The 10,916-nt window shown below is 36.4% G+C and overlaps 1 non-coding gene across 1 annotated transcript; it reads right to left on the reverse strand.

The window, feature by feature from the left end:
- Positions 1-386: 386 nt before the first annotated feature.
- LOC130847145 (U6 spliceosomal RNA) lies at positions 387-493 on the reverse strand. The gene has a single exon (XR_009051937.1). It is a non-coding gene; the product is annotated as a U6 spliceosomal RNA (small nuclear RNA).
- Between the last annotated feature and the right edge of the window lie 10,423 nt (positions 494-10,916).

Genomic DNA, 10,916 nt, shown 5'->3' on the forward strand with positions numbered 1-10,916 from the left:
TCCATGTCCTGGCTATTGTAAATAGTGCTACAATGCACATTGCGGTACATGTTTCTTTTTGGATTATGGTTTTCTCAGGGTATATGCCCAGTAGTGGAATTGCTGGGTCATATTGTAGTTCTATTTTTAGTTTTTTAAGGAGCCTCCATACTGTTTTCCATAGTGGCTGTACCAATTTACATTCCCACCAATAGTGCTGGAGGGTTCCCTTTTCTCTGCACCCTTTCCAGCATTTATTGTTTCTAGATTTTTTGATGATGCCTATTCTGATTGGTGTGAGATGATATCTCATTGTGGCTTTGACTTGCATTTCTGTAATGATTAGTGATGTTGAGCATCTTTTCATTTGTTTGTTAGCCATCTGCATGTCTTCTGTGGAGAACTGTAAAAATATGGAACACTTCATTAATTTGCATGTCATCCTTGTGCAGGGGCCATGCTAATCTTTCTTGTATCATTCCAATTTTAGTATAAGTGCTGCCGAAGTGAGCACTCCACTAATTTTTGAAACAGGATTTTCAGATAATTGCTTTGCGTTTCAGGCCTTACATTTAAGAGGACAAAAGAGTATTCAATAAAAGATGAGTAGATTTGCAAGTTATTCATGAGACAACAATCCTCACCAACTTTAACTCTGTTAATAATACTAAAACAAGACCTATTCTTTCCTAAGCCTCAAATGCCTTGCCTAAGGCCTCAAGCCACTAAGACTGAAAACTATGTAATGGTGTAAATTCCCAGGCATGACTGGTAGTGATTAGCCATGACTGCTGAATTTCTTCTGGAACAACAATAGGTGGCAGTAATTAGATCGTAAATGGGGCTATTTAAAGATGAGGAAGAAGTTCCAATATATCTTTTTTGCTCTTTTTGCCCCCTAAGCATTTTGCATTTGATAAAACCCAAAACACATTTAGCCCTGAGCAATAATCACCCCCTCTTTTTCTAAACACGTGTGTCTCAAGAGAATGAATCCATATGTTTCTGATTCATTTACAATTAATTCATCAAAATGTTGTTTTGATGTCCAAGAAGCTTTATTGAGGCTCTCTCATGAGTCTTTTTTCTTAGAAACAGGAAATCATGCCTTGCCAAGAGCCAAACTCAAAACACACCAAAGGACTTTGAGCTGAGTTTGAAACATTGAGACTTCAATGTCTAAGTGACTGCCAAACTTGGGCAAGAACATCTCTTCATCTAGACATGCAAGCCAAACCCAGATTTAATATCAGATTAATCCCTGGCTCCTGAGATGCCCAGTATAACTTCAGCCTTTTCGTACAAGCACGGTAAGATTCCAGGTAAGCAGTAAAGCAGTATGAACATGAGAAGGAAGACCAATAGAATTTTTTTCATGTGTATACTAGCAAGACAGAGTGACTTTATTAAAATGCTAATAGACTGCACGTCCATTAATAACCTCTTAACAGTGTCCTTTCTTTCCTTTTTGTAAGCTATCTCAAACAGGATGGTTTAATACCAGGTGATATTAAATAGCATAGAGTCCAGGCTGTTCTTTAATTCACATGCTCCCCTTCCACGTACCAAACTTTCCTCTTACTGAGGTCAAGTCCATTTCTTCTTCAGTGCTCCAGACATTATTTCAACTGTCTCTAGGATTCTGTTCCTCTTCTACCAGAACTCATACAGGTTTAAATCTTACATCATTCCTCCTCTAATGTTCCAATCTAGCCAAACAGATCAGCTTTCTCCAAATCTCATCTTATGCTTTCAAATCAAGTCTTGGCTCACAACAGTCCAAGTTTTTCTGCCTCTCTGAATCTCACCATCCTTCCTGTTTGAATCTTGCTACCTCTTAATGCCATATGTCATCCTAATGTCATCTTGTCTCCTTCAGAATGCCTATAGTACTTATTTTTATGACATACGATTATTATCATGTACTCCTCTGTAATACCTCTTTTACTGTCATCAAATATACAATAAAAAGATAAAAATTTTCAAATATTTTATTGCTTCCACAACTAGCTGCTACCTAGTTGCACAAGGCAGAAACATGAGATAAAATTGATTGTACTTAGAGAATCCTATATGTGATAAAACATATAGAAAGATAATTTAATGTATATATGACTCCAGTTTTATAATTTTGAAAGGGATAAGATGATGATGACATATTTCTAGAGGAACAAAACTTAAGGTCTAATTCTGCTAGAATTAGATATATCAGGTTTATTCTTGAGTTGCCTTAAAGTCAATTGTAATTATCAGAAAGAAAAGAAAACAAAAAATAAAATACTCTTTTTACTTTAATTCAGATCAATGAAGAATGACTGGTTAATGATATGAGAGTGTGTTATCAGGGTTCTCTAGAGAAACACAGAACCAATAGGGATTTATTATAAGAATTAACTCACGTGATTATGGAGGCTGAAAAGTCCCACCATCTGCCATCTGCAAGCCAGAGAATCAGGAAAACCAGTGAGGTAATTATAATCTCAAATCTATCCCTTGTCAACTTGGCATCCATATGCATCTCCTTAAACCAAACTTAATCTCCAAATAAAAACATTAACAAGGTCGTAATCCTGCCTAACATGATACAACTGTCCTGTATATAACTAAAAATTCACTAATTCCTTCCCCAGAAGAGGAGGCAAAGTCCTTAAATAATGTTTATTTTTCTGATATCTTGTAACTTAAATACTAGAAGTGAAATTAGCAATCCTTAAACACTGATGTAAAGTCAAACATATCTGATCTTATACGAGAAAGGAATAAGAGAGGGAAGAAAACAGCTATTTGCTTAATATATGTGTATATATATACACAGCCTATTCATAACAAAATAAAGAGAAAATACTCATGACAATTACAGTTCTCATTACTGTAGGTGGTCATATGTTCATGGTTGGCATTTATAGCTGTCTTCTTTTACTGCCCATTCTCTATTCCCTTTGTCTTCAGCAAGTACCTTAGCTGTTCACGGTTCTTTACCTGCTGGAGTGACCCAAACCTTCATTCTTGAAGGGTCTGGGGCACTACTCTTTCTGCCTGGACTGAGTTGTAGTTTTCCACTGGCCTTAATCACAGGGCATGGTAATACTAAGAAACACCCTAAAGGATCTCCAATGATCCACTCATAATCTTCTTTACCTCCATTATAGAATAATAGTCCAGTTTTCCCCAATCAGCCCAGCCAGCACCATAACTCCCAGCTTTGTTTGTTGATTCAGAGAAATGAGAAGTCCAAAGTGGCTTGGTGGCCAACTTAACTTCCACTTCAATGAAATCGTTGTATCTCTTAGTGAAAGCATCCCTCCCTCTGGAAATAAGACCTGTGGGCCAAGAGAGCATAAAATCATGGAAACAGGAAGTATATGTTCTGCTAGTGGGTCATTAGAGGTATACGGAGTGGTGTCACTCCTTTTTCCACCTTAATCCTCGGATCCATGAATTCTTGCTATAGGAGAAACAGCACGATATATTGAATACTGACTCAGAATACATACAGCCTTCCGGAAGCCCCAGCCTTGCAAATTATTGTCACCCAACTGCCATTATAACTGAGTCTTCAAAGGGCTATTTCATCATTCCATCAAGCCAGCTGCTTCAGAATAGTGGGAGACATAGTAAGATTAGCAAATTCCATCATTATGGGTGCACTGCCACACTTCTTTTGCTGTGAAGTAAGTTTCTTAATCAGAAGCAATGCTGTGTGGAATACTATGACAGTGGGCAAGGCATCCTATAAGTCCACAGATGGCAGTTTTGGCAAAAGCATTGTGTGCAGGGAAGGCAAATCCATATCCAGAGTATCTATCACAGCAAAAATAGAACTCTGCCCTGTCTGTACTGGAAGTGATCCAATGTAATCAACTTTCCATAAGGTAGCTAGCTGGTTGATCACCCCAAGGAATGGTGCCATATCAGGGGCTCAGTGTTTGTATCTGCTGCTGGCAGGTTGGGCTCTCAGCCATGGCCATAGCCAGATCAGCATTGGTGAGTGGAAATCAATATTTCTGAATCCATATATAGCATCCATCCCTGCCACCAGGGCCAATATATTCATGAGCCCACTGGGCAATAACAGGAGTGCTGGAGAAAGAAACTAACTGGAATCCACAGAATGGGTGGATTCTTGATGATTAAATCTTCCTCTGCTGAGATCATCCTTTGGTGGAACACAAATATCTTCGTATATTTTGCCAATTCAGGGAGGTCTATCCATATACCTTTTTACCAAATTTTTGTCATCAATTTTCCAATCATGTTCGGTGACATATTACCTTTTACCAAGGCACACCATACATTGGGGAAAGGACAATAATCAGAACTTTTGGGGACTACTGGACACTAGCTCCAAATTCACACTGATTCCAGGAGACCCAAGTGTCACTGTGGCTGTACAGTTAGAGTAGGAGCTTATAAGTAGTGTTCTTGAATCCATCTTGTGGTTATTTCTCCGTTCCAGAATGCATAATTATTAGCTGGCAGAATCCCAACAATGGTTCTCCGACCAGTGTGGAATAAGGCCTATTATGGTGAAAAAGGCCAGATGGAAACCATTAGAACTGCCTCCACATAGGAAAATAGTATATCAAAAGCAAAATGCATCCTTGGAGGAATTGCAGGTTTAGTGCCATCATCAAGGACTTGAATGATGCAGGACTGGTGATTCCCATCCAGCACATCCCCATTTAACTCTTTTATTTGGTCTGTGCAGAAGGCAGATTGGATCTTGGAGAACGAGAATGGATTATTGTTAGCTTAGTCAGGTGGTGACTCCAATTGCAGCTGCTGTCCCAGATGTGTTTTCATTTCTTCAGCAAGTTAACACATCCTTCGGTATGCAGCTATTAATCTGGCAAATGTCTTTTTCTCCATACTTGCTCATAAGGCACACCAGAAGCAATTTGCTTTCATCTGGCAAGGCCAGGAATACACCTTCACTGTTCTATCTCAGGGATATATCAACTCTCCAGATCTATGTCAGAAATTAGTTTTCAGGAATCTTGGTGATATTATTCTGATTGGATCTAGTGAACTAGAAGCAGCAACTATCTAAGACTTATTGGTAAGATGTTTGTTTGCCAAAGGGTGGGAAATAAATTGGAATAAAATTCAGGGGCTTTTACTTCAGTGGAATTTCTAGGGGTCCAGTGGTATATGAAATGTTGGGATATCACCCTTGTAAGGCGAAGGATGAGTTGTTTCATCTGGTCCATCCTACAGCCAAGATAGAAACACAACACCTGATGGACCTCTTTGGGTTTTAGAAGCAATATCTTCCTAATTTGGCTATGTTATCCCAGTGTGTTAATCAAGTGACCAGAAAGCTACTAGTTTTGAGTGGAGCCCAGAACAAGAGAACTCTATACAATAGGTCCAGGCTGCTGTGTGAGCTGCTCCACCAGCAGATTTGATGATGCTGTTGTCAGTGACGATTAGTGATGCTATTTCAAGGCTTTAGCAGGCCTCTATATGTGAACTGCAGCACAGGTCTTTCAGATTTTGGAGAAAGGTCCCACCATCATCTATAATTACTCTTCTTTTGATAAACAGATTTTGGTCTGCTACTGGTCCTTACTAGAGACTGAATGCATGGGCCACCAAATTACCATGGACCTGAACTGTCCTTCATGAACTTGGTGCTATCTGACCCACCAAACCATAAAACTGTGTGCAACTAAGTATCCCTCAAGAGCTGAATGGATGAAGAAGATGTGGTATGTGTGTACAGTGGAATATTACTCTATTCAGCCATAAAAAAGAATGAAATTTGGCATTTGCAATAATATGGATGGACCTAAAAGGGTATTATACTACGTGAAATGTCAGACAGAGAAAGACAAATGTTGTAGGATTTTACTTATATGTGCAATCTAAAAAAGAAAACAAATGAACAAACACAACAAAACAGAAACAGAGTCATAGGTACAGAGAACAAACAGGTTGAGCGGAGGAGAGAAATTGGTGAGGGAGAGAGAGAGGCACTAACTTCCAGATGTAAAATAAATGAGTCATGCGTTTGAAATGTACAATGTGGGGAATATAGTCAATAACTATGTAATATCTTTGTATAGTGACAGATGGTAACTAGACTAAGCATGGTGATCATTTTGAAATGTATAGAAATATTGAATCATTTTGTTGTGTAACAGGAACTAACATAGTGTTGGAGGTCGATTATACTTCAAAAACTAACTCATAGAAAAAGAGACTAGATTTGTGGTTACCAGAGGTGGGGGTTAGGGCAGGGGGAATTGGATGAAGACAGTCAAAAGGTACAAACTTCCAGTTATAAGATAAATAAGTAGTAGGAGTGTAATGTACAACATGATAAATATATTTGGTGCTGCTGTATGTTATATATGAAGATTGTTAAGAAAGTAAATCCTAAGAGTTCTCATCACAAGGAAATTTTTTTCCTACTCTCTTGATATTTTTTTTTATCTATGTGAGACAGTGGATGTTAACTATTGTGGTAATTATTTCACAATGTATGTAAGTCAAATCATTATGCTGTATACCTTAAACTTATACAGTGCTGTATTTCAATTACATCCCAATAAAACTGAAAGAAAATTAAAATGTGAAAAATAAATGCAAAAAACCTCCTTGCAGTAACATAATAAAGAGAATCCATGTGGAAACAAGCAAATAAATAAATCAATAGAAGCAATGAAGCCATGTGGAGACATTAATGGTAAGCTGAGACTTTCAAAAGGATATAGGAGGAAGGTGAAAAGTATGCTGGAGATATTTTTCTGTCTACCTTAATCTGGAGGGGTAGTACAGATCAACTTGCAATTTGAAAGGCAAAAGGGGAATGAAGCTATTCTTTAAGCTTTCTTTTATGCTAGAAAGATCCCAGAAGATGACAAGCACTGACCTTGAAAACCTCAAAACCACAAAACCATCCCCCTGACATCAGATGAAAGAGATCAAGTCAGGGAGAGCTCTTGACATCAATATGCTGCCAGTTATAAGAATAAAATTTCCCTTAAGGCCAGGTCATGCTAGGTTATGCTCAGCTCCATAAAGTAATAGGTTCAGTTTGGGTGGAGGGAGGGCAAGATATCTGAGAAAGTTTCTAATAACACCTGCTTGAGAGAACTGGATGTAATCAGTTGAATTATGGATTTATGGTTCTAAAAGATAGGTATTTGTCATTTAGGTACAATATAAAGAGAATTTGACTGATCAGCCTTAGGAACTCCCAGCTTCTCCTTGAGTTGGGAAAGAGTTGGAACATGTACAACATTCTAGATTTTCAGAGGATGCCTGAGTGACCAGTTTCTGTTTCACAAATTTGGAGCATGGATGATACCTGGCATACTCTAGAAGCCTGGGGGCTTGCTGAGAGGGAAAAGAGAGCTTGTAACAGCTCTGGAGCACCTGTAGTACCACAGATAGACATGAGAGGGAGCAAGAGATTACAGATTCCTGAAAGAAGAGGACCAGCAAATTCCTCAAATCGATAATTTACACACAAATCCAGAGAAGATACATCCACAGAAAAGATTTGAGAGGCCCCCATAATATCTAGCCAAATTGGTGAAGTTCTTATGAGGCCAGTTCATACAGATTGTGAAAGGTGCTGGATTTTTCAAATATGCAGATCCTGACATAAAATTACAAGACACGTGAAAAATAAATGTCAAAAATCTAACTCTAAACAAATGGAGGTATATGAATTATCCGACAAATAATTCAAAACAAGCTTTATAAAGATGCTCGAAAAGCTCAGGAAAACAATGCATGAACGAAACAAGAATATAAATTAAGAGATTAAAAAAATACTAAAGAGAACCAAACAAAAATTTGGAGATAAAGAATATAATAACAAATTCAAAAAATTTACTAGGGGTGGGGGAGGGGAGTTCAACATCAGACTTGATCAAGCAGAAGAAAGGATCATTGGACTTGAAGCCAGATCATTGGAAACTATCCAGTCAGAGAAGAAAAAAGGATGAAAAAGGATAAAGGAAGCCTAAGCAACTATGGGACACTATCAAAAAGAGCAATACATGCATAATGGGAGTCCCAGGAAAAGAAGAGAGAAAAAGGCAGAAAGCTTACTTAAAGAAATAGTGGCCAAAAATGTCTCAAAGCTGGTAAAGATAAAGTACATTTGGTTTCAAGAGTCCCAATGGATTCCAATAAAGATGAACCAAGAGTCGACATCCAGACACATTATACTCAAATTGTCAAAAATCAAAGACAAAAAGAAAATTTTGAAAGCAGCAAGAGAAAAGCAACTCATCCATATAGGGGTGTCTCAAAAAGATTGTCAGCAGATTTCTCAACAGAAACCTCGTAGATTGAAGGGCAATAGGATGATATATTCAAAGTACTAGAAGAAAAAAGCTGCCACTCGGAAATGCAAACTGGCAAAAGTGTTCTTTAAGATGAAGGAGAAATAAGGACTTCTACAGCTAAGCAAAAGCTCAGAAAGTATCTCACTTCTAACCTGTTTTTTTTTTTTTTTTGAGTCTTTTTTTTTTTCATGTAGACTATTTTTAAAGTCTTTATTGAATTTATTACAATACTGCCTCTGTTTTACATTTTGGTTTTTTGGTCCCGAGGCATGTGGGATCTTAAAAGAAATGTGAAAGTGCATCCTTCCAGGTGAAATGAAAGGATACTAAATAGTAACAGAAGCATATGAAAGTATAAAGCTTGCTGGTAAAAGTAAATATATAAACAAATACAGAATATAGCATTACAACAATGATGGTGGATAAATCACTTTTAATTCTGATGTAGAAGTTAAAAGGAAAAAGTATAAAACATAATATAATAAAAAATATGTTAATAGATACATGATATAAAAGATATAAATTTTCATATCAATAATATAAAATGTGGTGAGAGAGAGAAGTAAAATACTTGTTTTTATATGTAATTGAAGCTATTATCAGTTGAAAATAAACTGTTATGTTTCACGTTAGCACAATGGTAACCACAAAGAAAATACCCATAGAAGACAAAAATAAAAAGGAACAGAAATGAAAGAATATCACTTAAAAATCAACAAGACACAAAGAAGACACCAAAAGAGGGAAAGAGGGACAAAAATGTTACAAGCCAAACATAAAACAATTAACAAAATGGCAATTATATGAACAATTATATGCCAAAAATTGGATAATATAGAAGAAATGGATAAATTCATAGAAACCTACAACCCACCAAAACTGAGTCAGGAGGAAACAGAAATCTGAACAGACTTATAACTAATAAGTGTATTGAATCAGGATGAGAAAAGCTCCCAACAAAGAAAAGTCCAGGACCAGATGTCTTCACTGGAGAATTCTACTAAACACTTAATAAAGAATTAGTACCAATCCTCAAACTTATCCAAAAACCTGAAGAGGAGGGAATATTGATACTTCTTAACTCATTTTATGAGGCCAGCATTACCTTGATACCATTGCCAGGCAAAGACACTACAAGAAAAGAAAACTACAGCCCAACATCTCTGATGAGTACAAATGCAAAAATTCTGAACAAAATACTCACAAACACAACTCAACAGCACACTAAAATGTTCCTACACCATGACCAAGTGGAGTATATCTCTAGGATGCAAGCATGATTCAACATATGAAAAAATTAACAGATCAAAAGATTAAAATCACATGATCATTTCAATAGATACAGAAAAACCACTTGACAAATTTGACACACATTCATGACAAAAATTCCAAAAAACGAGGGATAGAAGAAAATTACCTCAATATAATAAAAGCCATATCTGAAAAGCTTACAGCTAGCATCATATTCAAAAGGGGAAAACTGAAAGCTTTTCTTCTAAGATCAGGAACAAGGAAAAGATGCCTACTCTTACCACTTCTGTTCAACATAGTACTGGAAGTTCTAGCCAGAGCAATTAGGCAAGAAAAGAAGCATCTAATTTGGAAAGAGAGAAGTAAAATTATATCTGTTTGCAGATTATATGATCTTATATAATCCCAAAGACTCCAAAAAAAAAAAAAAAAACTTTTAGAACTAATTAAAAAAAAAACCCATAAAGTTGCAGGATGAAAAATCAGCATGCCAAAATCAGTTGCATTTCTATACATTGACAATATGCTAGCTGAAAATAAAATTAAGAATTAAAAAAAAACATTTACAATAGCCTCAAAAAAATAAAACACTTAGGATAGAACTTAACTAAGGAGGTGAAAGACTTATACACTGAAAACTGCAAAACACTGTTGAAAGGAACTAAAGAAGACACAAAACAAATGGAAAGACATACATGTTTATGGGTTGGAAGACTTAATATTGTTAAAATGCTGATACTAAACAAAGCATTAAAAGATTCAGTGCAAATCCTATAGAAATCCCAATGGTATTTTTGAAGAAGAGAAAAAACAATTCTAAAATCCACAGAGAATTTGAATAGTCAAACCTATCTTGAGAAAGAAGAATAAATCTAGAGGCATCACACTTCCTGACTTCAAACCATGTTATGAAGCTATAATAATCAAAACAGTATAATACTGGCATAAAGACAGACATATAGACCAATGGAATAGAATAGACAGCTCAGAAATAAACCCACACATATAGAGTCAATTGACATTCTATAATGATGCCAAGCCTACATGAAGGGAAACAAATACTCTCTTAAACAAATAGTGCTGGGGAAACTGGATATCCACATGCAAAAGAATGCAATTGGACCTTTAATTTACAACACAATCACAAAAAAAAACTCAACACACAAAAACCAACTCAAAATGGATTAAAGACTTGCAAACAAGAACTAAAACCATAAAACTCCAATAGAAAGACATAGGGGAACATTTTTTATAACATTGGTCTTGGCAAAGATTTTTTGGATATGACCCCCCAAAACACAGGCAACAAAAGCAGAAATAGGCAAGTGGAACTATATCAAACTAAAAAGCTCCTGCACAGCAAAGGAAACCATCAAATCA

Source organism: Hippopotamus amphibius, chromosome 2 (assembly GCF_030028045.1).
Source record: "Hippopotamus amphibius kiboko isolate mHipAmp2 chromosome 2, mHipAmp2.hap2, whole genome shotgun sequence".
Classification (NCBI taxonomy): domain Eukaryota; kingdom Metazoa; phylum Chordata; class Mammalia; order Artiodactyla; family Hippopotamidae; genus Hippopotamus; species Hippopotamus amphibius.